We start from the raw sequence: 26,974 nt of genomic DNA, 5'->3' as shown, positions 1-26,974 counted from the left end.
TGGCGCATTTTTGATGACCACATGCATTTTGACCACGAGATGTCAAAATCATTATGTACGCACTAATTTCGTTGGAAACTCGTCGCAAAGTAATAGTTTGATGCATAAGAATTTGGTACATCTGATTCAGATGCGCTATATGTAAATCTTTTATGATTACACTTTTACTTATTAGCGTATTTTCCTCAAAGTGAAAAATCGCTAATGGCTGCACTTTGACGTCCGTCCGCCCGTCTGTCCGTCACACATACTCCTTCTAAACCACTGAACCGATTTTGGCGATATAGGACTCATTTGAAATGATGAAATTTGAAAAAAAGGGCTTGGTTCAAGGATTCCGTGCATATCCATATTTTTTGGTTTTGCGCATACGTAGTGCCAAAAATTTGGTTTTTTATTTATGAAGATATTTAAATGAAACTTTATATGTAAACACTACGAATATAAGTAAAATTAACGACATTTTCAAAATGTTGTTTTGCGCATGCGCAATGCCAACTTTCTTGTTTACGAAGGCACTTAAATGAAATTTTATACATAGACATTTGGCATAAAGACAAATCTAACACCAGTTTTAAAATTTGGTTTTGCGCATGTGCAATGGCAACTTTCTTATTTATGAAATCAGTTAAACGAAATATCATATGTAGGTTGAATGAAACTAAAACTAACACCGGTTTCAAAATTATTGTTAACGCATGCTGTATATTTTATTTATGAAGGTATTCAATGAAATTTCTAATCTAGACAAGGCGCAAGGCTATTTACGAAAGCATTAAAAAAAGAAAGGCCTCATCGAAATAAATTGGTTTGTACAAACTGTAACTTTCCCGTGCGGCTCTTTTTCGAGATCAGTGAGAGACGGGGCCGAGGGGGGGGGGGTTAAAAATTCATTTTATCTCTCATTGTATTCTAATTAAAGGTCTCAACGAAAGGAACCGCTTTCTACCAACTACTGTCCTTCTTTCTGTCCTCTTATCAAAGTACGGGGTGGAGGGGGGAGGGGGGAGTGGAACTAGTTTTATCCTTCATGGTACTCTAATGAAAGGTCTCAACGAAAGGAATTAATTTCTAGCAACCATAGCCCTCCTCTTCGACCTCTTATCGTGATCGGGTATACTCCCTTATACCTCAAGAACGGATTGTCGGAAGAGGGTACTCACAAAAGGCGATTGAGACGTCTCGAAAATATAGATCATGCAATTATAACCAGATAAAATCCCTGATCAATAGTAAACAACCAATAAATTCCTCCTATAATTCATTTTAAACTCATGGTAAGGCGAAAGTACTTACTCGTAGTCAAGCATCAGTTTTGTATGGTTGTTGTAAATAATTTTTGAAGAGATATCGAGCGATGAGAACATCAAATACGAAATATTTTGATATGAAATGTGATTGCTGATATTTTTTAGCGCATTTCTCAAGTTGGGTGCGCTATTGCAGCCGTTTTCTCCATCCGTCCCAAGCCTGAACTACTTCTACAGTTTTCAATATACCATGCGATCAATTGTTGGTGTCGAGTTACCTTTGGAATTTTCGTTTATATGGGAAGCGATATTTAACTTGAAGTTCCAAAGGCGACTCGACGTCAATCCTTTTTTGATCGCCCGTTATTTAGTTCATTCTTTGTATTCGGTAACTTATGGCTTTGGCATCTGAGCTAAGAAACATATTAATTTCAGCATTCGCGTTTTGTATAAGTTATGATTTACTGTGAAATACTTAAAGATTATTATTAATTTTTTTAAGTTCTTGACCATTGGATCAGCAGTACTGACCTGCCTTAAAATACGTGACCGAAGTGACCCGCAACCCATTTCCATCTTTGACCCCCCTGCGTTCATAAGTCTTTAAACATTTTAAAAGGATAACCACCTTATGTAATCGCACTCAACTAAAGTTTCATCCTCATGAAAGAGGATTAAGAATATATCGGAAAATATTACACAAAATTCGTTTTTAACAGAGAGAACAGAATTAACTCAAGCCTTGCGGTCATGTTATTGAAATAGGGCAATCTGGTGGTGATGTCACGAAATTGCAGCGGTTCATGATTTGTGGTTCGACAACTATTTTATGACGCCATCACCATACTAGTCCATTTCAAAGACATTATCGTAGTCCGGAGTGAATCAATTTCAGATATACGCTATAACACTGCGTCATGTCACAAGTCACAAGTGCGCAAAATCTATGGAATGCTTATCTGAAATTAATTCACAAATCAAAGATGCAGAGACACAGATTTCTAACTGCAATCACTATTCACCACACAGTTAAGTGCAGTTTTTTGAGTTGACCACACGAAAGAAAAAATAATTATATTTTAAAATCGATTAGAGACGGCTTTTAATAGCGATTTTGGGTATTTTTGACACTAACCCCTATATGTGAGCACCGTTGAAAAGTTTTTCAATGATAGATCACCTACGGTGGAGGTCCAATTAAAATGGTTTTTTTTTCGTTAATGTCACACTCTGCTATTTCAGTTATCGATAATGCGCCAAGTACTTAATTTGCGTTGTACCGTGCCGATGTGTTTACATTCTGTACGCTTGGTTTCCGTTATTTTATCATTTCATGTACCTCAAAAGATTACCCCCCTACAAATTCAAATTAAAAACACGAGGCACACTTTTTAATTCAAATTTATTGGTTTCATATAGAATGACACTTATTCTTGCTACAAAACAATAGTATAAAATAAGATTACTATAGTAATCTCAAAATAATTAACGCATTTATAGGATATAAGGTTGCAATCTCTTTTTTATTAATACAAATTTTTCTTTGTGCGTGCTCCCATCCCTTGTAATGATTGGTTTAGAAGGAATGATTTACCTATTTTATAGACACAATGAAAGTCGCATATACAATGATTTGAAGGTAGGCATATCATTTATATTTGCAATATCACGAAAGCTTAGAGAAATAAATTATTCAAGAAGCTGCACGCTAATTTGTTAAAAAATTTGAAAACAAATTTATCCAAAAATAATAAATCATCTATAATACTAAAGAGATTGATTATAACTCATAATATGTATGTTCGACCACCTTTCGGATAGGTCAATATGACGTCAATTAGCGCCTATAGACCTATTTCAAAATATATTTCAACACTTGTCAAGTTAAAATTATCTAATGACCGCGGCGAACCATGGATCGGTGTGACAAGATTATACAAGCCCCATTTCAAAAACTAAACTAAAACGCTTCCCATTTTTCTTACCGATTGACCTAAATTTCGCTTGTATCTCAAAACGTGATTAATTTGTTCGAAGCAAATGCATCACATATATATTATCTCTTTGACCATTTGGGTTACTACTAACAAGGCACCTTTTTTTTAACCAGAATCGACAGACTAAAACGAATAGGTACCCATATAAGACGGATTTTGTAACTTACATACATTCTTTCAAAAATATTTAGCTCACGATATCCGTGGCCCAGACAAATTAGCTGATGTATGTCAGTTGTAAGGTATAAGAAGCGGACCGTTACTATTCAATATTTTTGTTAATATTTACATTTTTACACGCTCAAGGCCGTATTAAAGGAATAAATTATATACTTATTTTAAATCTCGACGCTACTATTATAACGGTGCAATTTCTTCTGATGTGTTTAATTTAAAGCGCCAATAATTTTAAATCACGTTTTTTTGTTGAGGTACATGACATACTTCCTTCGAAAGTAAGTATACGAACAGGTGTTTCGAATCTCAAGCTGGCAACGTGATAGCAGCACAAAGTCTTTCAATAAAAAAACATAAATAATTAAAACTCCATTAGAAAAAATTCGTACTAGTGGCACGAAGAAAACGTGAGCTGGGTGCGGTGTTATGTGGTGTTACCTTACTGAAAGTTGAAAGTTGTTTTCAATAAAAAAAGAAGAATTTTAATAATGTTCAAATGCAGTTAACATTAACAAAAGAAATCGATTTTAAACGTTGCTTTTAAGAATAGGGTGCGATGCATGTAGGTGCATGTCTTCATTCGGAAGGAGTAAGGTCAAGGAGCATCATAATTCCTTTAGGGTACAGGTCATGTAACTTTCCTGTTTCAAACTTGTTTTTTAATTTAACATTTCCTGTAGAAAAAAGACGGGGCGAGGTCTAAGATTTAAATTGGATTAGACTAAATATATACAATATTATATAACGTTATAGGTCAGGTATTGGGAACCGCTCTCAATTAAGATTCATTTTGCCATGACATTAAATCTACCTTTTTCTACCTCTAACAATAACAAAGAGGAAGAAAAGTCTTCCTCAAGCAAATAATAGATTGATGATAGCATTTCATTTAGCTAGAGCCTAGCAACATCAATAAAATGAAAAACTGGAATTAGAGTATTGATTCTAAAACGATTCAACGATATAGGTACAAATATGTCCATCTTAAGCAGGATTTTTGAAGAATTAATAAGAATGTGGAATTGTTTTCGTTTTATCTGTTTGCGTAGACCCACAAATAGGTAAGTTCATTTTACTAAGGAGATTGTATCAAGGTATATTACTTTTTAGTAAAGTTGAGCTAGCCATGGATGCATTACCGTACTCTTCACTTTCACTTCAAAAATATGTCAAAAAATTACGCACTATGAAAGAAGTTGCTGTATTAGTAGCGTCACCATTGGCAGTGGCGTAATAAAATAAACTGACATCGTCTCTTGTGTTTTATCACACGTCAAGGCAACATTACTGACCATCACAAAGGAGGATATGCTCATTAAATACTATATGCAATATATACTTAATAATAATAATCGACCGTTCTAGCAAGTTTTTCCAACTCTGTATACAATGATATTTATTAAGAAGTAGACGTATGGATTTACGTGAAGGTTTTCCCTATGTCTGCTTTTAAATCACAAAATCTCTTCTGAAGGGCGCCTAATTTTATGCATCCAAAATAACTGCATAAAACAAATAAAGGACCAATTGGCAATATCAACTTTTTCTTCAATTGAATAGGTACATCGCTCACGAACAAAAATAAAAATACGGACGCTAAAGCAATAATATTCAAATTAATAATATGACAGCCAGATCTTTATTTGTTTTAAGAAGTTATTTTGGTGGCATAAAATTAGGCGCCCTTCAGAAGAAATTTAAGTAAATACTTCACGTAAATCCCCATGTCTAATTCTTAATAAATACCACCGTATATTTTTGATGAAAATCTCCCTTGTCGAAACGTTATGATAAGACTGGTAAATAAAATCGAATTTGTTATAACGTTTATTTTATATTTTCTGTGGCGATGGATTTCGGCGAAATGCCATCATCAGGCCTAACTATAATATATCCTGTGTTAATTAATGATAAACCTGGAACAGTGCTAACCGTCAATTGTTTAAAAGGCAGCGTTTTTAACATGAAGTGCGTGTTACTTATGGATGTGGAATATAACTATTGAAAATAGTAAAATTGAACATCACATACAACCATTAATATATTAATTAATTTAAAATTAACTTACATAAATGAGATAAAACAAGTAGCAACAATGTGCAGTGGCGTGTATGTGTAGGTTATTGAATAGGGGTATTAAATTATAAATGTGGGATGTGTTGAATTCGATGATTTCGTTGGTGGTGATTGTGTTAGTGTTCATAAGTGCTTATTGTATTTATTTAAATACAATGATCTCGAAAGAGAGTCGTACGGGCAAGTTATAGTTTGTACAAACTAATTTATTTCGATGAGACCTTTCATTAGAATATCATGAAGGGTGAAACATGTGTTTTCCCCCCCCCCCCCTTGTCTAAAGTTTAACTTGGCACCACTAAAGGCATAAAGGTATGCGTATGCAAACTCTGAGACCAATTGGTTGTCGTATGTAAAAGTTATGCACGGTTTAGTTTGAAAAATAGCATCTCAGGAAATAATTCGTGGGGGGCCCCCTTTTAGACAGCGAAATTTGATGGCCGTCTGGCACACCTTCAGGGTATAGGCTACCTACTGCAAAAAAATCCAGGACAAACAATACCACTTTTTTTTTTCTTAAAAAATGCGCTAACAATGTACACAGGGTGTTCAGAAATTCATGTCAAATTTCGCAGTTTTGAAAATGCTTAATTTTTTTTATGGAAAAATAAGGTGACTTTTAATTACATCCTTATACCTAAAATGGACAGTTTTCGTAGACAATGGAATGAAACGGACATTTCGCAGCCTTTGAAAGATTTTTCAATTTAATTATTATTACTTGGAGTCAAAAACCAAAATACACATAAATTTGACATTTAAGCATAGTCCAAAACCAATACGTAGGTGCTGTAGGTGCAATCAAACCGAGAGGTTTCTCCACAAGTTGTACAAAAAGCTGGACCTAATTTCATGATTGACTGGGGTAAATAGAGAACATTTCGAACATTTGCAGTGCGCTTAATTTTAAGGTAATACGATTTGTATTTTTTAGCGCATTTTCCAAAAGGAAATGAACGCTATTGTCTGCATTTTGTCCGTCTGTACGACTACAAGTCCTCCAGAACGACTTCCGTCCCGAGTTATTACTGATTTTGTGCGTGGAAAATGCGCTTTCGTCGGTCGCAAGTGACCAGGTTTTTAAATTGTCACCTATCACTTTTCAAATAAAACCTTAGTTATAACATTTCTAACCTAGTTCTTTATTCTGCGTCCGATAACAATAAAATATACAAGGTGTGGCATTTAAAAATAAAAAATTATTAATTTCCGCGTAAACCGGAAGTCAAAAAAAGAACGCATTACATTAATTAAATGCGTTAACATTTTTTATGTAAGCTCGCCAATTATTATAAGAATTGCTTCATAAATACCTCAGATAATCGACTGTTCCGAGACTTTTACTGACCCAGTATAACCTTAGTTATGTGACAGGCTACGTTTTTTCAATTTAAAGTAATTTATAGCTTTTACTCCTGATTCGAAATAAAAATGTTTATTGGTAATTAAGTTGCGGGCCTTTTAGGACCAATTGAAAGTGGAGTGGTTAAAAGGTGCACACGTAAGTAACAGTAGATTACATACCGAGCTGGGAAGTGGTTCATTACCCACGCCGAGGGCTTAAGGCACATCACCGACGGAGGTGAGGTATAAGCGCGAGGCGTTGGTTATGAACCACCGACCACCGAGGTTTGTATGCTATTTTATTCATAATCTGACTTAATGGGGTAGTACTGTGCGATCAAAAATGAGTTGCTGTCGAGTCACCGACTTTGCCGAGCTCGACGAGGTTCGCACAGTATGTCAAACAATTGCTCACTTGCAAACTTCAAAACAGTTGAGAATTGACATACTACATACATGATTGTGAATAAAGTTATTAACAGTACCAAATTAAATCGGCGTTAACCCAACAAATAAAGTGATAATAACTGCGAGAATTTGAGTTTGAGCTGGATTATAAATAACGATTCACTAGATTAGACTAGACAATTGAGTTTCACTATAAATTGAGAACTTTCCATTGATTAATGGTCGCGCATATAAACAGAGTTTTGTTCTATTGGCTTTGCAGTTGTTAGTTTTAAAGACTTACGATTAGTTATGGAAAGGCCTTGGATTAGTTGGGAGAAGATTGAGGCGTTGAATGTGCTTTCCAAAATACAGAATCTCAAGGCGGTACATCGAACACAGCCTGCAGGCGTTGGTTTGTTTCCACGCAGATAAAATCTGAGGCGACGAGATAATTGCATCTGGCAAATGTTACAAGGTACAGAATATCTTTACTACTTGCGTTTTAATCATTTTCTCAGTGGAATAAATCGAATTGCGTAAACTATTTAATGATTTGAAATTTGCTTATAAAGAATTATTGGTTACAATGTTTTTCTAAGGTAAATTTATTTATCTGGCTAGCAGGAATATAATCTTGTAATTTTCATGACATTTAAAACTTTACTGAATATTCTGCTTACCAGTTGAATTTTTCCAAATTTTGAATGCGAACTTTTGATTATTAATGAGACAACAATGAACGAGAAATCTATTGAATTCCTTCCTTAACCCATACACTGAACCATACCAAACTTGAAGTTTTCTTCAGATTAAAATTAGTAAACCATCAGATTTCCTGAAATGCGTGCACTCGCAAGGACGTTACTGATGAGGACGGATTTGTCTAGATGAAAGACCTCGAAAGAGTTCTATAGCTACAGCCTGAACGTGGGAGTAAGGTGTGTAGATTTTACGAAATTAGTTAAACAACCTCATTTAACCATATTAACCAGTCCATATTTATTATTTATTTCATAAATATACACCTACGTTTCCAACCTTTAGCTAAAATATTTATATTCGAAGCTCCACAGAATTGTATTACAATAATGTACCACTGAAGAGTAATTTTACGAAATCTTCCCGACCATTGTTAGTGTTACCTACTGTACAAGGTTACTACCGCCAATTTTGCATTACAATTAGACACCTCCCCCACCTACAAAATCAAAACGCATTCTTTCGTATATTTTGAAGTGTGTGAAACTGAATAACATCAAGTATCTATGTACCCACCTAATAATTAATAGAGCGAGTGAGAATATTTTTAAATATTTTGTGCTTAATTAAATTACTTTCTTTCTCAGATAAGTTATGGAGATAGATAGAGATTAATTACACACATATTGACAAGTAGTTTTTTCTGCCAAAAACAAAAAAAAACACACACTATAATATAAGACCTACTAACTACACTTCTTAGTAGTGTGAGAAAGTTTACCTACAAGTGCGTTAGCGGTTTCCTTTGAGGATTTATTCAATTAAATCGTGGTGGAATCCGTACAAATTGTAAGAGTCAAAAAGTTGTGGTAAAAGGATAGGTTAACAGCGTAATACGAACCCTATATGGTTACTTTTCATCACACCAACCTTATAAAGTAGAATAGGGTCACGGACACAGGCAAGAAGATGGCCAGTTATTTTCTTTTCAACCTGATGCGCTGTTGTCATCGGTTGTTTAATACTTATGGATGGAGGCTTTAATTTTGGTAATCTCCCACCTGCTCATCTCATCTCGCATATGATTACATAATTGTGTACCTATCCGTAACTACGACAGGCCACATATTTATTTATACCTGCTAATCGATCAGCGCTGTTCTTCTAAAATCTATCACATAATTTATGGGTTGTTATTTTCGTTCGTTCGTGTAGAGTTGTGTAAGTATTTATTATGGACAAATTGCGAAAGAGGAAACGTAGAGGGGGCTGTTTCTTTTCGTATAATGATGCATTTAAATTTCATAATGAGACTTCCAGCATAACTGGCAGATCTGTGCTGCCTTACTGCATATTTGCCACTACACCCCTAAGGCACGAGCTGGAGAACCACTCGGTTACCTACTAGGAGATGTCCTTGCAAGTAACTTTTCCAACCCCAAACTGAGGACGTTAGGATCTCTTTGTTCTTTTCAAAAAGTTGGACGTAGAGAGGCAAAATTAAAAGATGCCGTTTTGCGTTGTGCAATTTCTAACAGCTTTAACTATGGCACTGTATATGGATGAAATCAATCGCGCACTTCATTACTAAAAACCGTAACTTCTGGGCATACCTATTCTTCCAGGAGTTGGCAATACGCAATAGAATGTAGAATTAATTGCTTTAATTTGTTTCGCCGTTTTCAATCGATAGTAAAAAAAACCATTGATTAGTTTTGTAACCATTCCCTTAGGGTGGGGATATTTAAATTATTGTTACAGCATCCGAAAGCTCTCGTCGTTTGGGGCCGCGGCAAATTTAATATTTTGTAATTTCCGTTCCGTTTATTAATTATTCGCCGCTATTGCTAATGTAAAACCAGGTTTGAAACGATCAAGGTCGCCGTAGTACGTAGATAAGAGACCTTTAGCATGCCCCGAAAATTTCAAGTAACAATGGATATAACTGAACTACCGAATTTTGGAATTTCAACCCGGCTAAGTAAGTAAGCTTAATTAATTACGAGGATAGCTAATTAGATGTGTTTCAGCAAACTTCGCCTGATTTGGTTGGATTTAGTGTCATTGGAAGCGCGCTAACTTAACAAGATGCTAAAGCCAGATTTTTAGGACGCCAGAGAGTCGAGCAATGAATTAAAGAATGTTCAATTTTGAGCGTTATCATACGAGTTCGCCGTGCTTTATGGAAAGCCCAACGTTCCCTTCCAGAAATTGGCGGATTTTATAAAAGGTTAATTAGATTTCAATTCTGTAAGTGAAGTTTTGGCGTTTTATTGCAATTTCTTACCGTACCGTAAATTTTAAAGTAGGTATTTGATACTTTTCTTTCCGTTAATTATAATGGGGGGTTATCTTTGTGTCGCGTTCCACTAGCTATACATAGATACCGTTAATAAATAATTTTTGATTCCGTTCCGGTTTGGGGAGATTATTATCGTTTCCATAATTTTGTTTTAGGTTTTCCCCAGCGGTCGCCCGTCCATCCCTGGAGTATTCTGTTTGTGCATATGATTACCTGTGGCTTCGGAAACTCCGAGACCGTTCTTCTGGGGTTTTGAACCGATTTTGAACCTATGTTTAAGAGAATTTGTCCCTAATTTTATGTAACATGTAGCATATACTTTGGAAGCAGGTGAGATGGGATGGTCTTTAAATTCTGTTGTCTTACTGGCGTAGTTTTAAATCTGTAATAGGATCACCCTCTTGCTCCCACCCGCACGTTAGTAGAGGAGGTATTGCATTGGGGTAGAAAATGACCTGCCATTTTTTTGACGGAAATACGCGTTTTGAAGCACCAGGGATTTAACAAACATGCATTTCCAGCAGCACATATATGTAGTCACATTCCGCTGGTCTAAACACACCTACGATATTCCAATAAAACTCAATAAAACACGATGGAGAATTGAATAAACTTTCAAATGACTCTATGGATTAAATTTAGTACCCCGCCATACGATACAAATTTGACGTTTTCAAGCATTTTTTTTATTAATTTTCCGGAAGGGAGTATATTTCAACTGGGACATTCAATTCCAAGAGTTTATTGCTATGACTAAAATCAGATTAGAAAACTTTTTATTGCATATAAGTATTCAGCATACTTCCGTACGTAAAACAAGAAACAACGAGGGGAAACAAGAAATATCCTTCCAACTGACAATCTAATAAAAATGTCTTGTTTAATTTTACGTTGACAGTTCACTCATTCACTATTCAGATGTTAAATCGTTGCATATGGAACTTGCCGTATATGAACACTTTCAGAAAGAAACTGCTCCACTACCCTATCCCAAAGTGTAATCTGACTCGGAAGACAAATTGTCAGTCTTCTTGTTCTTACTTATCTATTTTTCAATTGCAACAGCCTAATCCAGCTGTTGTAGGACTTCAGTAAGTATAAATAAAACGGAGGGTAACATTCCTAAGTTTAGATTTATGTAGGAAAGCGATTTGGGCAAGAATCCCTAAGTACGATATGCCTGGGTAGATTAAATTACTTACTGATTATGACAATATCAGTAATGAGGTATACAAAAGCGGTAATGCGTAAATTTAGAGAAACACACTGCACTGTAGATGATTGAAATGAGTTCCTTTAGTGTACTCGTCTGTAAATCGGAAGAGGAAATAGCTTTCTTAAGTTTACGTTTTGTGCCTAATTGATCTACTTATTAAGCAAGTATGTTACTTAATAGTACATGTAAGCTACACGATCCGCAGCCTACATATTTCATTCTTTCACGTAAAAAATCTAAATAGATATAAAATATATGGCCCCATCGTTAGTCCATACGATCAGTGAAATCCCGTCCCTAAAATCACTACGCGTAGGACACACAGTCAAACTTGTATTTTAAATCTGAATATCGACTCCTAAAAGATAATCTGGTAACCTTCACCCTTTAGACTTTAGAGGGTTCCATAATTGGAATTGTTCTTAAAAGTTCACTTTCCTACTTCCATCTTCTAAACTAAATAAACTTTCAAGTCGATAGAATTTGCTGATTTGACTTACAGTATTATTTTGCAAAAATATGCAGAAGAGTTTTTTGCCTTATTCCGAAATTCGCTGATTTTAGCGATGAAATGCAATACAGCAACATGCCATAAAATAATAATTATTATCACTTACCATAAAAGATGATGTGCAGGAGGAGAGAGGTGTGTAACCGGCGGCTACTCTGAAAATAAATGCGCATTCAGAGGTAGGTAATACAATAAATAAATAATAAGGTCTATAATCGACTTCCACAGGAAATTCTGAGTGCAGTTTGAAACAAATTGCAAATATCCCCCTTTACTATTTACTTTACATTAAAACATTGTCTTTATGGACATCGTGATGCAAATAGTGCATAGTGTGTCTCATTCTCGATAGGATATCTCCGTAATTATTAGTGCTATAAAAATTCAGAATGGTCCTATGTTTTATTCGTTCAAATAGATATTGTTAAAAAAGATGATTGTCAAACAATCTACCGTTTTCAAAATAGTAGCCAGTCAAGGAAAAAATTTCACACACAACCTCATTCTTTTAAATGGAACACCCTGTATATTTAATCTGAAAATGTTAAAGTCGCTTTTCAGATATGACACACCATGGCTGAGAAAAAAAATTCAAGTGATTTAAAAAATATAAAACAAAATTCAAAAATTCAAAAAAGTTCCAGTGATCCAAAAAAAATCCAAAAGAATCATTATAAAGAAACTTTTGTTATTTTTCATCCGAGATTATTGACTATTAAAATAACTGATCAAAACGCAGACTTATTCCACTACGAAGTATACTTACTACACACAGTACTGTACTAACTACCTTTTTCAATTTATTAATCAAAGGTCAAGATTGTTGAAGACTTGTACTTGATGTTGTCTTAATTACTTAGTGCTAATATTTTGCCACGACTTGTTTCTTTTTTTTGTTGCGATGTTAATTAACGTAATTCCCACTATTTATTTGAAACGAGTTATAATAGATATCAATACTTAGCAGGGGGACTTATTTCGAATATGTAATATACAGTGGCGGATTTAAATTTTTTGCGCCCCTAGACACACCAAAAGAAATGCGCCCCTCCAAAAATAATCTTTAAATTTCAATAAACATTAACATGCTAATAAAAATCACATTATACCTTGAAATTTTTAAAACTAATATGAATAGAAATACAGTACCTAACATTACGTTTTCACACACGTCAAAACTTGCATTGTCGATTATCGTTCTTACAGTTAAGTTTGTTTAAACAGTCTACCAATTCCAATTTCTTTCATAATTTTAAATTTTTTTTCATTTGTAACTTGTTAGGGGATTTATTTTAAAACTTAAAATATTATCTAAAATAAATATAGTGCAAAAAAATGCCGCCCCCTAAAGCTGCCGCCCCTAGGCACGTGCCTAGTGTGCCTATATGTAAATCCGCCACTGGTAATATACCTCCTCGTTCTTTGAAATCTCGACTTGTGCGTTACAGGTAAAAGTGCAAATAAGCCACCTGACATACGCAGAGATATACGAGTATTTATATGTACTTGCTTTTATGTGTCTTAGAAAATAGCCACCTTGCTGATACCTATTGCTGATCGATTCTTTTACTTTACTTTTGACATGTAATAACTGAATATTGGTTTTGTGTCAACCTATTGTTAAGTCGGTGCAAATATGTCATCTCTCGAGGCCTATATATTTTGTTTATGTACGAGTATGTCGATGTTTGCCCCCGTTTATATTGTTGTTATAATTTTATGATATGCATGCATGTCATTATACAAACAATTAATTTTGCTATACAGTTTAATATTAATTTGTCCGCTGGTTATTTTTCTTGGTGAGGTCTTTCTTCACAGCATACTATTTTTACTCGGTGAACTACCATTTTCAAAGTTTTTTCTTGCAATTTAATTTATTTCGAGTAAATTTCGCAATCTTGATAATGAGAACAACAATTATTAAACACACCTGGCATGTCAATGTTTTATGTTACGTTCCTTCCCTACCGAACTTCAGGTCATAGCATCGTTTACAGCTAACGTAAGGGGGTTCTGCTTCAGATGATTGATCACACGTTCAATTTTTCCATTTAAAATGTAAGCGGGATCCGGTTAGCTTTTTGAATAAAATATTTATGGACATGTAAAATCGAGCATTGTGAAAAATTACACCATTTATCGTACTTTTTTATAAAGAAAATTCGATGCGTTATAGTAAAAGAAAACATTTGAGAGACGCGTTACTATTTTGAGATTTTAGCGGAGATTTTACTCTGATAGTAATATGGTCTACTTAGATATCAAATGTGATAGTCAAAATTGAGAAAAGAACCTACATATGTCTATAATTCTTGTTGTTTAATTTTAAACAAGTTCGAATTTTCAAAAACTAATTTCAGATTCGTGATTTTCATGTTCAAAAACCTCCAGATACCAAATTTCATCGAAATCAAAATTTTTTTGTGGTAAGAGTTGTAAAAAAATTATTGCAAAATCGGAAAGAGCATACCCCAAAACCTATTCAAAGACGTGCCACCAGTCTTTATAACTCTTATGGTTTCTGAGACAAAAATTAAAAAAGAAATGTAAATTTCACCACTTGTTTGTGGGTGGCTCCTAAACGAAATACGTTGGATCCTCGGTTTATTTGATTCCCTGTACCACCCAAATTTTTGTGCATACTTATATGTAACATCCTGTATATTTATTTGGGTTATAAGAAGATAATAAGTTTTCCATTTAAATTCCATATTGTATCGGAAATCTTCTAAATGGGTTCCTGAGGAGCTTCATAATCAAGGATGGAATAATTTTCAGGAATTAAAGGATGGCTTTATGAGACAATACTGGTTAGAAAATATTCAAGATACGATACGAATCCGATTGGCAACCCCTCGAAGATACAACAACCCAAACGACCATGTTCGGCGAGACTTGACATTTAGAACGTAGGTTCTTTGAAGGCGTTTTCTTCCATCTGTGAACAATTGGTGCATGCCACCACCTGACATTTTCCACCAGAATAATAATTACGACTGCAAAGAAGACAGACACCAAGGAACGTGGAGGTGGTCGAATTCATTTACTAACCAGAAACAGGAAAACCACCGACGCGACGCAGGTACAAAGTTAGAGCTCCCCTAATCGCTCGAAAGACACATCCGAACCTAGGAGGAAAGACAGCTAATTAACTGTATACGAAATTATAATCAAAAAACTAGAATAAAAACAGGAACGGAAAAAATCGAAGAAGATGAGAGAGTATCACAAATGAAAATTGAAAAAACCCAAGAAATTGGCAATAAAGAAAAAGAAAAGTAAGTTATTTACTTACTCAATGACACCATGTTAAGGAAGAAATTGCAGAAGATGAAGGAAAAGGAGTTAGGAAAAGCCACCAATCCAAATTTAGTGACGGTAGTGAGCAAGAGGATGCCCTTTCTTTATCCACAGCAAACTACCGAGCAGAAGAGTATGGCGGAAATGACAAATAAAGCAGAAAAATTGAGAGAAAATTTAGCTAAAACACAAATTTTCTTAAAATACATGAGTCAAACTTGAAACTTCAAAGGAAATTACAAAAGAGGATGGTGCAGAAAGAGAACCAAGAAGAAAGAATCGCCACTATAGAAGAACAGAATTTAAAGGCTCAAAGGTAATCGACACACTGCATGACTTGGATATCAAATTTCAAATGCCCATGATGGGGATGAAGTGGTGAAGATTTTGAAATTTTTAATGGGATAGGTTAGTTGTTTAGGTTTTTTGGCATCGGCATTTTTTAAGGTTTTGAGTTTTATTCGGTTAGTTAGTTTAGGGGCCAGCAGTTTTTCCTGTAGATACGTATGTTGCTCTTATTTTGGGGCTTACCGAGCAGGGGTACGTGATCTAAAAAATGTTTCCTAGCTATATGAGCTATCAAATCAAATAAAGAGAATGGATTTTCAGAGTAAGTTGCCGCAATGTTAATTGTTACTTTTTAACATTCATAATAAATCGCTTGATTTAAGTTCTTAATCAAGCAAAAAGGTAACCTTCAGGCCAACTGCAACAATAAATTACAGTAAGTTAGTAAGTAAAGACCAGTAAACAGCTTGTTATTGTTAAGGATGGAGTAATCCTAGAAGTGGGTGGGTGTACTTTCATCCTCAATTTAAATAAACAAATTGAAATATAACCACGACATACTATCTGAGTCTATTGTTGTATGTCAATTGTCAAACAACTGTAATTAAACACCGATCTAACACGAAGTCGCATTTCTTCGAACATATTGAGTAATGGACACCACAAGGCAAAAAAGAAATTAAAAATTAATTTCGTCCATACATGTTTGGCTACAACTGTTAATTGTCTGAATAATTAAGTCTTATCTTGTTATAATGCTGATTTAGAAATATTTAATTAGACAAGATCCTTACATTCTAATTTAGGTAGATACGTACAAGTATAGATAATTATCTCTCAGGGTAGACGCTTAATTTTCCGGTTGAATTGTTTCATTCACTCTTCATACTTGCAAGATAATTGTCTCTATTAGTATCAATTATCATTATCTAATTACAACAGCACAATGAAGACGAAGTGCTGTCGGTATTTTTAATAGTAACTCACTTTGAACTGACACTTTTTAGTATGAATGGCTAATCGATCGGTTATGCGCGACTGATTGGCTGTTAGTAGGAAGATGTAGGTTTTATTGAAATGTGGTCACCGTCACCTTATCCGTAGGTACCTACTTTTGTAATGTCCATAACACAGATACATTAAAATTCAATTTGTTGAAGTCGAGTGACAAAATTGCAATAACACACGGTACCGTTATTAACGCTGAAGGAACTCAATATTGTAAATTGTTTCTTTACGAACCTAGGCACCTACACTAACAAACTTAACAACTAAAAGCGCGAGATTTTAATTATTAAAAGTTCCGTAATGTAATCGCGCTAAGAAAGAGCAAGTGCTGCAACAGTTATCTAGTTATCTTTTAAAATGAACGGCTTAATTCAAACAGTATGGAATGTCGGCTCAATTTTAAATACTATAGCGGCTTTTAAATCGATAAATTTAGATCTTCTTGAGGTAGTATACTGCAGGAAACAAGTAGGTACCTTTTCACGAAAAGTGTTTAATATTATAGGGAGGTATTACATATAACCCTTAACTCTCAACACATTTTGGAATTTGGTTGCACCATAATACGCCCATTCTGCATAAGTAGTACCTAAATTCTTATAAACAAACACCATCGGTACCCATTAGGCCATTAGTTTAGATACCCGATACCATTCATTGCTTCATTAGCCCAATAAATTATTCCACTGTATCAGATTAGTATTATTGCTTATGCACGACAAGGAAAAACCAGATCAAAACGATAAGAAAGTTACTCCATTTCCGACGTTCCTGGTTATCTTCAGACTAAAATGAATTTGAATCAATACAATGAACAATGATAGTTATCGTTGCAATACTAAAATGTTGTGCTGTACAGTGATGTTAAAGGCACACGCGTGTTTATTGTAGATCAGAGCTGTATGTCAGTGGCGTAACTACAATGTCTCAAATGTACGCAATGAGGACGAGCCCCGACCTAAAAGGGGCCTCGACAAAAATTTAATTAATTTAGAAAAAAATCTGAAAAAAATTGAAAATTTCTCGTACTCAAACTTACTATCGGAAAGGTAAACTGCAAATAACACACTTAGTGAATTGGGAAAACAAATGAAAGTTTATTGAATAATTGATCAAAAGTGGAAAATGCATCAAAAAGGCCGAAACAAATTTAGACAGAATGGATTTAAATCCGTGTTCCCTTAGAAGTCATCGGACAAAAGAACCGAGTCGAAGAAAATTCCGAATCATTGTTCACAAAGGGTAAACAATCTGGAGCAATATCCACAATATACAAAAATTAACAATCCGAGAAAGTAACTCTTGAATTTTAATAATTTAAATCTGGCCTTAATTTAATACAAAATTTGTTATGTTCAAAAGTAGCCATTTCAAATAGATTAAAAAAGCAACTGACCTCATTTCCCATTGGTGAAAAATAACATTGCGAAGTCTCTTACATAAAGTACATGGAATACTTTATTATTAGCGGGACCTTCTGCAGTCCAGAAGGTATCTGAAGGTCCTGGATACGGTAACCTTAGACTGAAGTTGTATTTCGAGATGAATGTCGCTAAGTAATTTTAATACTCTGCACGGACGAAACAGTTGGCGACATTCAAAAAAGGCCGATTTATATACAAAGAATTGAAATTGCTAATAATACTAAATGAGTTTAAATGTATCTCCAGCGGCGTCTGTAGATACGCCAACGGTATTTGTCGTTTGAAATTTTGAAATCATGCAGATAAACAATAAATTGGCTGAAATTGTTCAATTCCTGAAGCCTTCACAAGCAATTCCTGCAGGTAGCTCTAAGCATCAAGTTTTTTAAAGCTTATAGTCGAGTAGCGTCAGCAGATCGATATGAGAGTGATATATTTATTAAAGAATCCCAATCTTCTGGGGTGCATTTCTAGTGAAATTTATATAATATTTAAGACGGTTGTCATTAGAAATCCAAGTGGTTAAATTAAGCGTAAGGGAAAGGGCCCCCAAATATTTTTGAAGACGGGCCCTTAAAATGAAGTTACGCCACCGCTGTATGTACGAAATTACGAAGGTACCCTACTGCTCTCTCCGTACCTGCTCGCTGGTCTATGTATTGCTGCGACTAGGTGCTTTTGGACAAAAAAACTCCACCCTGCAAAAGGGACAAGGAGTATCTTAATAAATAGGGAAGTGACCCTGCGCATGTGCGTATTTGAGTTCCACATCCTAGCTCGGGCTAGAGGAAGCTAAAAATATCCATAAATAAGAGAGTTGTGCAACGGGCTCGACACCAAAGTCCTTGTTGCAAATAGGGTTGAGAATTTCCTTTGTTTTTTATAAAAAAAGGTCTGCTTCCAGTGTTGTTTATTTACTTGTCCGCTTTCTTAACTACTCGATTGTGAGGCTTTTTGACTTTTTTCACGGCCACAGAAAACGAATCTTCTATCGGCCTGACTTTTTTTACCAGCTTGAAACTGTTCGCATTGACTCTCCAAACGCGAATTTTTCTCAAAACACTTTCTAGCTATAGTCCAGGCTATATAATTTTTTTTACATAAAAAATTAGTTACCGGGTGAAACCGGGTTTTTCAGGCAGGCGAATCTTTCCGTGGGTGAAATCACGGGGGTTGAAAGGGGTGGAAAGTGGTATTTAGCAAATTGTGGCAAAACTATTCATTTTAAACGAAAATGTTAAATGTAAAAGTTATAGAGATTAAAAAAATGAGCAACTTTTGTATCTGCACTATTTTCACATAACCTCCAATTTTCCTAGAAAAACCGGAAAAACTGTTTTTTTTTGTTTTTTATTCCTATTTTTGCGAAAAAATGTCGTAGGGGTTTGAAGTTTGGAGGAAACGTAGCTTGTTTTATGATAAAAGAGAAGATAATTTTTGGGCCCATAAAGTTGAACAGTTTCCAAGATCTGACGATTTGTGAAAAAGCCACCTCTTTTTCAAGGGGATGAAAAATCTATTTTTTTCATCGTACAGCGCGGGGTAGCAAAATTTTCGGGAAGGCTTATATTTTAATACACAAAAATAAAAAAATATTATTCCTATAGCAAAAATTCGAGAAAAACGCCAAAAACTGGAAAAACAGTTTTAAGATATACAAGGTTTTTGACATGATAAATCAACATGTTGGATGTTAATAAAGATTTTTTGAAAGCTGTCTTCTTGCTTCTCTTTAATGTTTGCTTAAATATTCTCTTTTATCTTATGTTCAACTGTTAAAGCAATTCGAAATAAAATCGGATTATCTTGCTTTCTGATTCCTGAACAATTTCTTTTTGTTGACTGACTCTTCTTCCTGCCTGTTTTATAGCTGATGCAATTGCGTTGGACCTGTTGATAAACTTGCAAAATCTGCAATAAAAACGTTAGTTTTGCCGGCTAAAGCAAATAATTTGAAATGTAAAACCTAGAATAAACTTTATGAGGATTTTATTCATAATTCCTGTAAATTAACTATCAATAGGCCCAGCTTAATCCCATCAGCTGTAAAACAGGCAGGCAGGAAGAAGAGTAAAAATGCACAAAAAAGAAATAATAAAGTTGTTTAATTAAGGCAGTTGGGCACTAGGAAACAAAAGAAAATATTTTAGTAACACAGAAATATTGAGATCTTGGAAACGGTTCAACTTTACAGGCCCAAAAAATTACCTTCTTTTTTATCATAAAAGTTCCTCCAAATTTCAAACTCCTACGACATTTTTTCGCAAAAATAAGAATAAAAAATTGGAGATTATGTGAAAATAGTGCAGATACAAAAGTTGCTCATTTTTTTAATCTCTATAACTTTTACATTTAACATTTTCGTTTAAAATTAATAGTTTTGCCACAATTTGCTAAATACCACTTTCCACTCCTTTCAACCCCCGTGATTTCACCCGTGGAAAGATTCAGCTGTTTTCATTATTTTTTCCAAATTTCTATTAATTTCACCTGCCTGAAAAACCCGGTTTCGCCCGGTAACTAATTTTGTTTTAATAAATTATTTTAGAGCTATTTAGCCTGGACTACTAGGCCTCTATTAATTTAAATTAACTGTCTTCTTACCACGAACAACTCGCTAATCTCTTCCTAATCCTCTAGCTCGACTACCAAACGCGAATGAATTCATTTAGTGCAAAATAATCCCCTCTCTAAATTACTCAGTAATTTTTTTTACTCCCACTTAATGGCGGAATGGTTATGGCGGCGGTTTGTAATTTATTTCCATTGGTTCAAACGGCTTTTACGGCTGTGTCTGACTTTCATATCTTTGGCAAATTCAACACTTCTCACAGAGCTCTATTCAATTTACTCAATCGTAAAAGTAACAGAAGGCGACTCATTTCCAACGTATAATTTAAAACCATAGCCAGACAATGAGGCTACAACGAATGATTTGAAACAATTAACCCATTGATAACTGAGGGAAGATGACTAACCCTCACTTTTATTACAATCGACAAAATAAAAACTAACCACCATTAACAATTTTTGTTTGGGGGAATTTCAAAACCTTCACTCTTTTACAACTTCGAAACTTTGTACTTCCGCGTAATTCGACGTGAAAAATCGCAAAAAATTTAACTCGATAAAATGCTCTCATTACAGTTGGTTGCCGCGCCCGGACGTGCGCGGATTTGATTTTCACTATATGCGCAACCTTTGTTTTCATTAGAATCCAAAGCTTTTCAAAAAAATATGGTCATAAGTAAGAAAATAGACCAAACTTTCACACGAATAGAATTTCTAACAGCCATTCATGCTTATACTAAAGACTTTCGTGTTTTAGATACTAATTGCTTCACGGAGCATTCTTTCACTTTTCTTTTAATCAATAACCACTGTCAATAAATTATTCCAGACCGTAGGTACTAGAATAGGTGTTACGGGCAATACAGTACACAAATCACTGCATGGCTGAAATTTTTTAAGTAAAATTGGTATACTGACTACTCTACTTATGGCTGATACGCGTAAAATTTGTCACACTATGACGTCATGCACAAAAATAGCCGCCAATCGACCCAAATTGGTACGTAAAATGAAGATATTTTGAATTTAAAACGAGAGCAAACATAAAAACACCAGAAAGAAAGAAAAACACAGAACAGTCTATCCCGAAGTAATTCCAAAAAACAAATGTCACAGTATGGTTGACTAGTTATTCGTCCATTCCATTATCCCACGTGTTTTGCTGCTGATAACGAGAGATATAGGTGGACAACGTTGTGAGTATTATTTTCGGCGTAAGTTGGAGCGCGTTCCTTCGAGCTGACATTATCAAGTCTTACTGTAATTGGCGCATTATTTCTAAATACTGGAAGAATTACCATGTATGTACAAACAAGCTTGGTCAGCTTCTTTTGATTTCAGGAATTTTGTTTTGTCTCGGGTAAGTACGGAAATTAATTCTATTCTTGCTTATGCCCAATTTCAGGAATATGGGAGTAATGATGGTGGTAACTGGTGATAACCATAAATACATTCGTCAAATCACTGCCCTCTATTGGTAGAAATTTCCATTATTTGAATTCCTACCAGAAGCTCTAAAACAAATACTGTTCGAAATGTCACATCACTACAATGTGGTTCGCCTTCTTTCTGCCTTGATCCCTACATCATCTTTACGTATTCTCCTTGAGATTGAGATGCGTCGATTTAAAACCAGGTGTCAAATTCTTGACAGAATAGCTTCCTAGCTGAAACCAAAAATTGCCAACATATGTACGTACATACAGACGGAAAAAATAAGAAAGGTGCATTTTTTACGCTTGCATTTTGTTTGCTTTTATTAGAGGGACCTACCATCCAAATTTCGTTAAAATTGCTCCATAAATAAGAAAGTTGGATGTTGCACATGCGCAACTCGATTTTTTGCGCATGCATTTTGTTTTATTTTATTAGGAAGGACCTACCATCCAAATTTCGTTTTAATTGTTCCATAAATAAGAAAATTGCATTTCTGCGCATGCGCAACACGATTTTTGCGCATGAATTTTGTTTGCTTTTATTAAAGGGACTTACCATAGAAATTTCGTTTAAATTGCTTCAGAAACAAGATCGTTGCGTTTTGCACATATGCAACACAATTTTTTGACTTTGACAATTTTGTTTTTTGATAATATAACCCGGCCCAATTTTTTGTAGGTTGTACACAGGAAAATAAGGTCTTCCAAATAATAGAATAAAAATTTTAGGTTGCTATTTAAAAAAAAAAGTTCGATGCCGTTACGGCGCTCCAAAATTTTTTTTCAAAAATCCGGCCCGTTATTTTTCTGTTCGGTATGCCTAAAACATATATACAAAATTTCAACAAAATCCGTCGAGCCGTTTTCTCAGAAAATTGCCAACAAACGTACGTACGTACGTACGTACATACAGACGGAAAAAAAATTCTTGACAGAATTTGCTTTGCGTACGCAACTTTTTTTACGCATGCATTTTGTTTGCTTTTATTAGAGGGACCTACCATCCAAATTTCGTTAAAATTGCTCCATAAATTTGGATGTTGCACATGCTATTTTTTGCGCATGCATTTTGTTAGGGAGTTAAATTGTTCCACCATTATCCAATAGTTTTAATTGTTCCATAAATAAGAAAATTGCATTTCTGCGCATGCGCAACACGATTTTTGCGCATGAATTTTGTTTGCTTTTATTAAAGGGACTTACCATAGAAATTTCGTTTAAATTGCTTCAGAAACAAGATCGTTGCGTTTTGCACATATGCAACACAATTTTTTGACTTTGACAATTTTTTTCTCCGTTTTTTGATAATATAACCCGGCCCAATTTTTTGTAGGTTGTACACAGCAAAATAAGGTCTTCCAAATAATAGAATTTTAGGTTGCTATTTGAAAAAAAAGTTCGATGCCGTTACGGTGCTCCAAAATTTTTTTCAAAAATCCGGCCCGTTATTTTTCTGTTCGGTATGCCTAAAACATATATACAAAATTTCAACAAAATCCGTCGAGCCGTTTTCTCAGAAAATTGCCAACAAACGTACGTACGTACGGTACATACAGACGGGAAAAAATTTTATTCTTTAAAAGTTGCTTAAAATGGTCTAAAACGTCGACATTTGATGAAATTTTGAAATGTTCAAAAAACGGCTATCGCAATAGCTACCTAGCACATGCTAGGAAGCTAAAAATCAACATACGGATACCGTTGGCATAAATAGAGACACCGTTTAAAAATACGCTAATCTTTAAAAACAATGCAGTTACTTTACAACAATGTAGCAATTTTTTTTTCGGCCACATTTAACGCCAGTTTCAAAATTTGGTTTTGCGCATGCGCAGTGCCAACTTTCTTATTTATAAAAGTAATTAAATGATATTTCATAAAGCATACAAGCAAAACTAACACCAGGTTCAAAATTTGCTTTTGCAGATGCTATAGCCATACCCAGGGGCCCGTTTTCTATATTTGTTTACACGTTTATAGTAAATTATGTTGCATTCAGCTGGGGTATGTAACTCCTGAATGTTGTTGCATTTGCAAGTTTTACTGTAAGTTTTTTGTCCATTTGATTTATCTTAGGATTGGCCATTTCATAGTTTTCATTTAGATCGATTAGTGACTTCAATTCTTTGGTGTACCAATTTGGCTTTTTTGTATGTAACTAACCAAGTCTCTCGTGCAAAGGTAAATCCTGATGTGTATCTTGCATAGCGGTAACCGTGTCCAGGACCTTAGATACCTTCTGGATTGGAGGAGGGAGGAGGTCCGGCTAATTAACATTGCATTTGATGTACTCTATGTAGAAGAATTTACAAGCGGGAAAGTTCGTTTTTTCCCATTCTTACTGGCGCGGGAGCTTTTGTCTCGATTACATCAGAAAATATTCTCAATGTAGAAGCTGTTTTCTGTTCTGTTTGTACAAGTTCTCTAATTTCATTTCATTCCTTTCTTTTCGACTCCAGTAATACCCAAAACCGTCCAAATGGTTGCTTTTCTTTAACGTTAATTTATACAGGGTCGTCCTAAATATGATGTAAATACGGAAGATGTTAATTCCCTTATTTTATGGCTATAAACCGATAAACATTCATATAAACATAGGTCCGCAAACGCTTCGTTACCTATCTACAGGGTGTTACAGTTCTACGGTACACTTTACAATTTAAACCATTAATTTATAAACATATGCAAAAGAAACAATTTTAAATGCTAACGTCAAAGCTAATAAAAACAAGATATTATCCAAATAAAGCCAGCGCCTACTGGACCATTTTAAAACCTATACTTTCATTTAGCTAACTACGGGAAATTGATTTTTTTTCTCGATAACGGTCACAGATAATAAAAAATTACAATGGACCAAAAAGCTTCTAAATAAAGCAGAAAATTAAATTCTTGTTTCACAATCCACCAGCGGTGAGCGGCGCACCGAAAAAAAGTTCATATGTAGAAAATGGACCATGATCTTTGAATAAACAACACCCTGTAGAATGTAGATTCTCATTGACATGACCAATGATCTAATCTCTTCAGCGTATCTTATATTTTAAATTTGAGGTGAGATATCTCGAAAACTGTAGAAGATATAAAGAAAAATCTTGAAATTTTAACACCCTGTATTTATGAACTTTTAGTCATAACAAAAGCTAAAGAATTAGTCCCTCCCGTCTTTACATCATATTTAGGAACACCCCGCATATTTCTAATTGTGAACCAGTAGCAGAGCCGTTTTAGAAGTACCATTTTTTGATATGAGTAAAAATTTAAGATACGCATTAAAAAATCCTAAAACAGTGAATGTTCATTTTAAAACCAGCATTGGGAAACGCTCAAAAATAATGATAGAATGTATACTTAAATGCACATTGTCATTATAGGTAACAGGTGTACTCCTCTATTGACCATACGCTCACTAGCATAATTAATAAATCCATTCCACAACGTTATTAAAATGAGAATCCTATTTATAAAATGCAAACAACAAAACCAATTTTTTGATTCATTTTTGTATAGGTCATTGTATTTGCTTATCTATGCGTGAAACATATGCATCGCCATTATAACATACATCAAGTGGAAGTAAATTTTTTCATTCATTCTATTATGCAATTTAATTTCGTTGTGCCATAATAACTTTTATCTCGTGCAACGTATAATTTCGTAAAGCATTCCAAACATCCTTAACACAAAATCAAAAGTTACTGCCCTTAGCTTGAGAAATGGGAAGTAATTAAGAAGAGTGATGGCACTAAAATTTAATAAATAAGTTTGATTAAGGTGTGTCGTTTCAACAAAATAAAATAGAATCGGATCTATTCATAATAAGGCACTACAATTTAGATGACATGTGCTGCGATAATTCGACACAGCTTCAGTCAGAAGATGATGATAACAATTGACGACGAAAAAAGAGCCAGATTTCACTTCATTTCAGTTGAGGATTCAGAAATTCCTCGACGAGCAGTAAGTAAGACTGCTGCACTCATGCGGGTGGATAAAGGAAATCAATTTCAACACAAAAATTAAACAGAAATACGCATTTCACCACTGTATGACTATAAACAATTACATTCAGTTATTTGCTGGTGATGATAGATTTCCGGTCGAAATGCGTTCAGTTTAATGAACTGTTTTTGTTGTTTGGATTGGTTTACTACAACGACCTCTTGAGTAAATTAGTGTGGGGCTAAACATATTTTTACTTAATCCGATCGCGCATGTCAAACCCTCGGTCGAACCCCAATTTTTTAAACAAATAAGAAAGTTGGGATGCGCTTGCGTAGATACAGAAACTTTTTTGTCAAATTTTCTTCTACTCGCGCAAGTTTGGTAATTAGGTAGTAAAAAATGAATCAAACAAAATTTCGATGATGTCGATCGGTCTGTCTGTCTGTACTCTCATTTCCGGCTAAGCGGTTGAACCAATTGGAACCAAATATGGTACATATATTCTTAAACATAAAAAGGTAGAATTGCGCATGCGCTGGTGGTATCTGTGCTAGCCACAGCAAATGTTTTATGATATATACGATTACGATGTAGTATAAATCTCAGGGTAAAAATTCAGAAAATATTTATTTATTATTTTTAATTGCCTTTATTTTACAGTGCGCGGATGTAACGGGGCCCTTTTATAGTAGGATTTAATTTTTCGAATTTTTGTAGGGTTGTTTTATGTATTAGGTATTAGAAAACTACGAGATATTTCCATTAGACGGTTGTCCAGTCCAAAATGTTAATAAATCCAGAGTTTTAAAAGTCCGTAAGTTCTTGATAAATCGGCAATCGCAAATTCTTTTAGGTTTTTCTCTTCTGGTTTACTATTTTTCCTTCATTTTACTTCGTTATTATCTACTTAAATATTATTTCGATGCCTCTCAGGATTTGAATGACTTTTTTTGACGCATTTTTATGTAGAACAGCCATTTTGAGTTCGAGTTATAGGAAATCACATAATTAATTGTTCCAGTGACCTACATACCAAT

The 26,974-nt window shown here is 34.6% G+C and overlaps 1 protein-coding gene and 1 long non-coding RNA gene across 3 annotated transcripts in view; one reads left to right on the top strand and one right to left on the bottom strand.

The window, feature by feature from the left end:
• Positions 1-26,974, bottom strand: part of LOC116163113 — a 74,299-nt gene that overhangs the window by 36,447 nt on the left and 10,878 nt on the right. For both annotated transcript variants that reach the window (XM_031476963.1, XM_031476964.1), the window contains exon 2: positions 12,069-12,117. The gene's annotated coding sequence lies outside the window, so the exon portion shown is untranslated. The remainder of the gene's footprint in view (positions 1-12,068; positions 12,118-26,974) is intronic.
• Positions 9,627-10,559, top strand: LOC116163116. Its single transcript, XR_004143672.1, has 3 exons — positions 9,627-9,914; positions 9,964-10,163; positions 10,391-10,559. It is a non-coding gene; the product is annotated as an uncharacterized LOC116163116 (long non-coding RNA).

The sequence above is a fragment of the Photinus pyralis genome, unplaced genomic scaffold, assembly GCF_008802855.1.
Source record: "Photinus pyralis isolate 1611_PpyrPB1 unplaced genomic scaffold, Ppyr1.3 Ppyr1.4_LG2, whole genome shotgun sequence".
Lineage (NCBI taxonomy): Eukaryota > Metazoa > Arthropoda > Insecta > Coleoptera > Lampyridae > Photinus > Photinus pyralis.
Note: the sequence above shows the minus strand (reverse complement) of the source record. Positions and strands in the feature narration are given on the sequence as shown.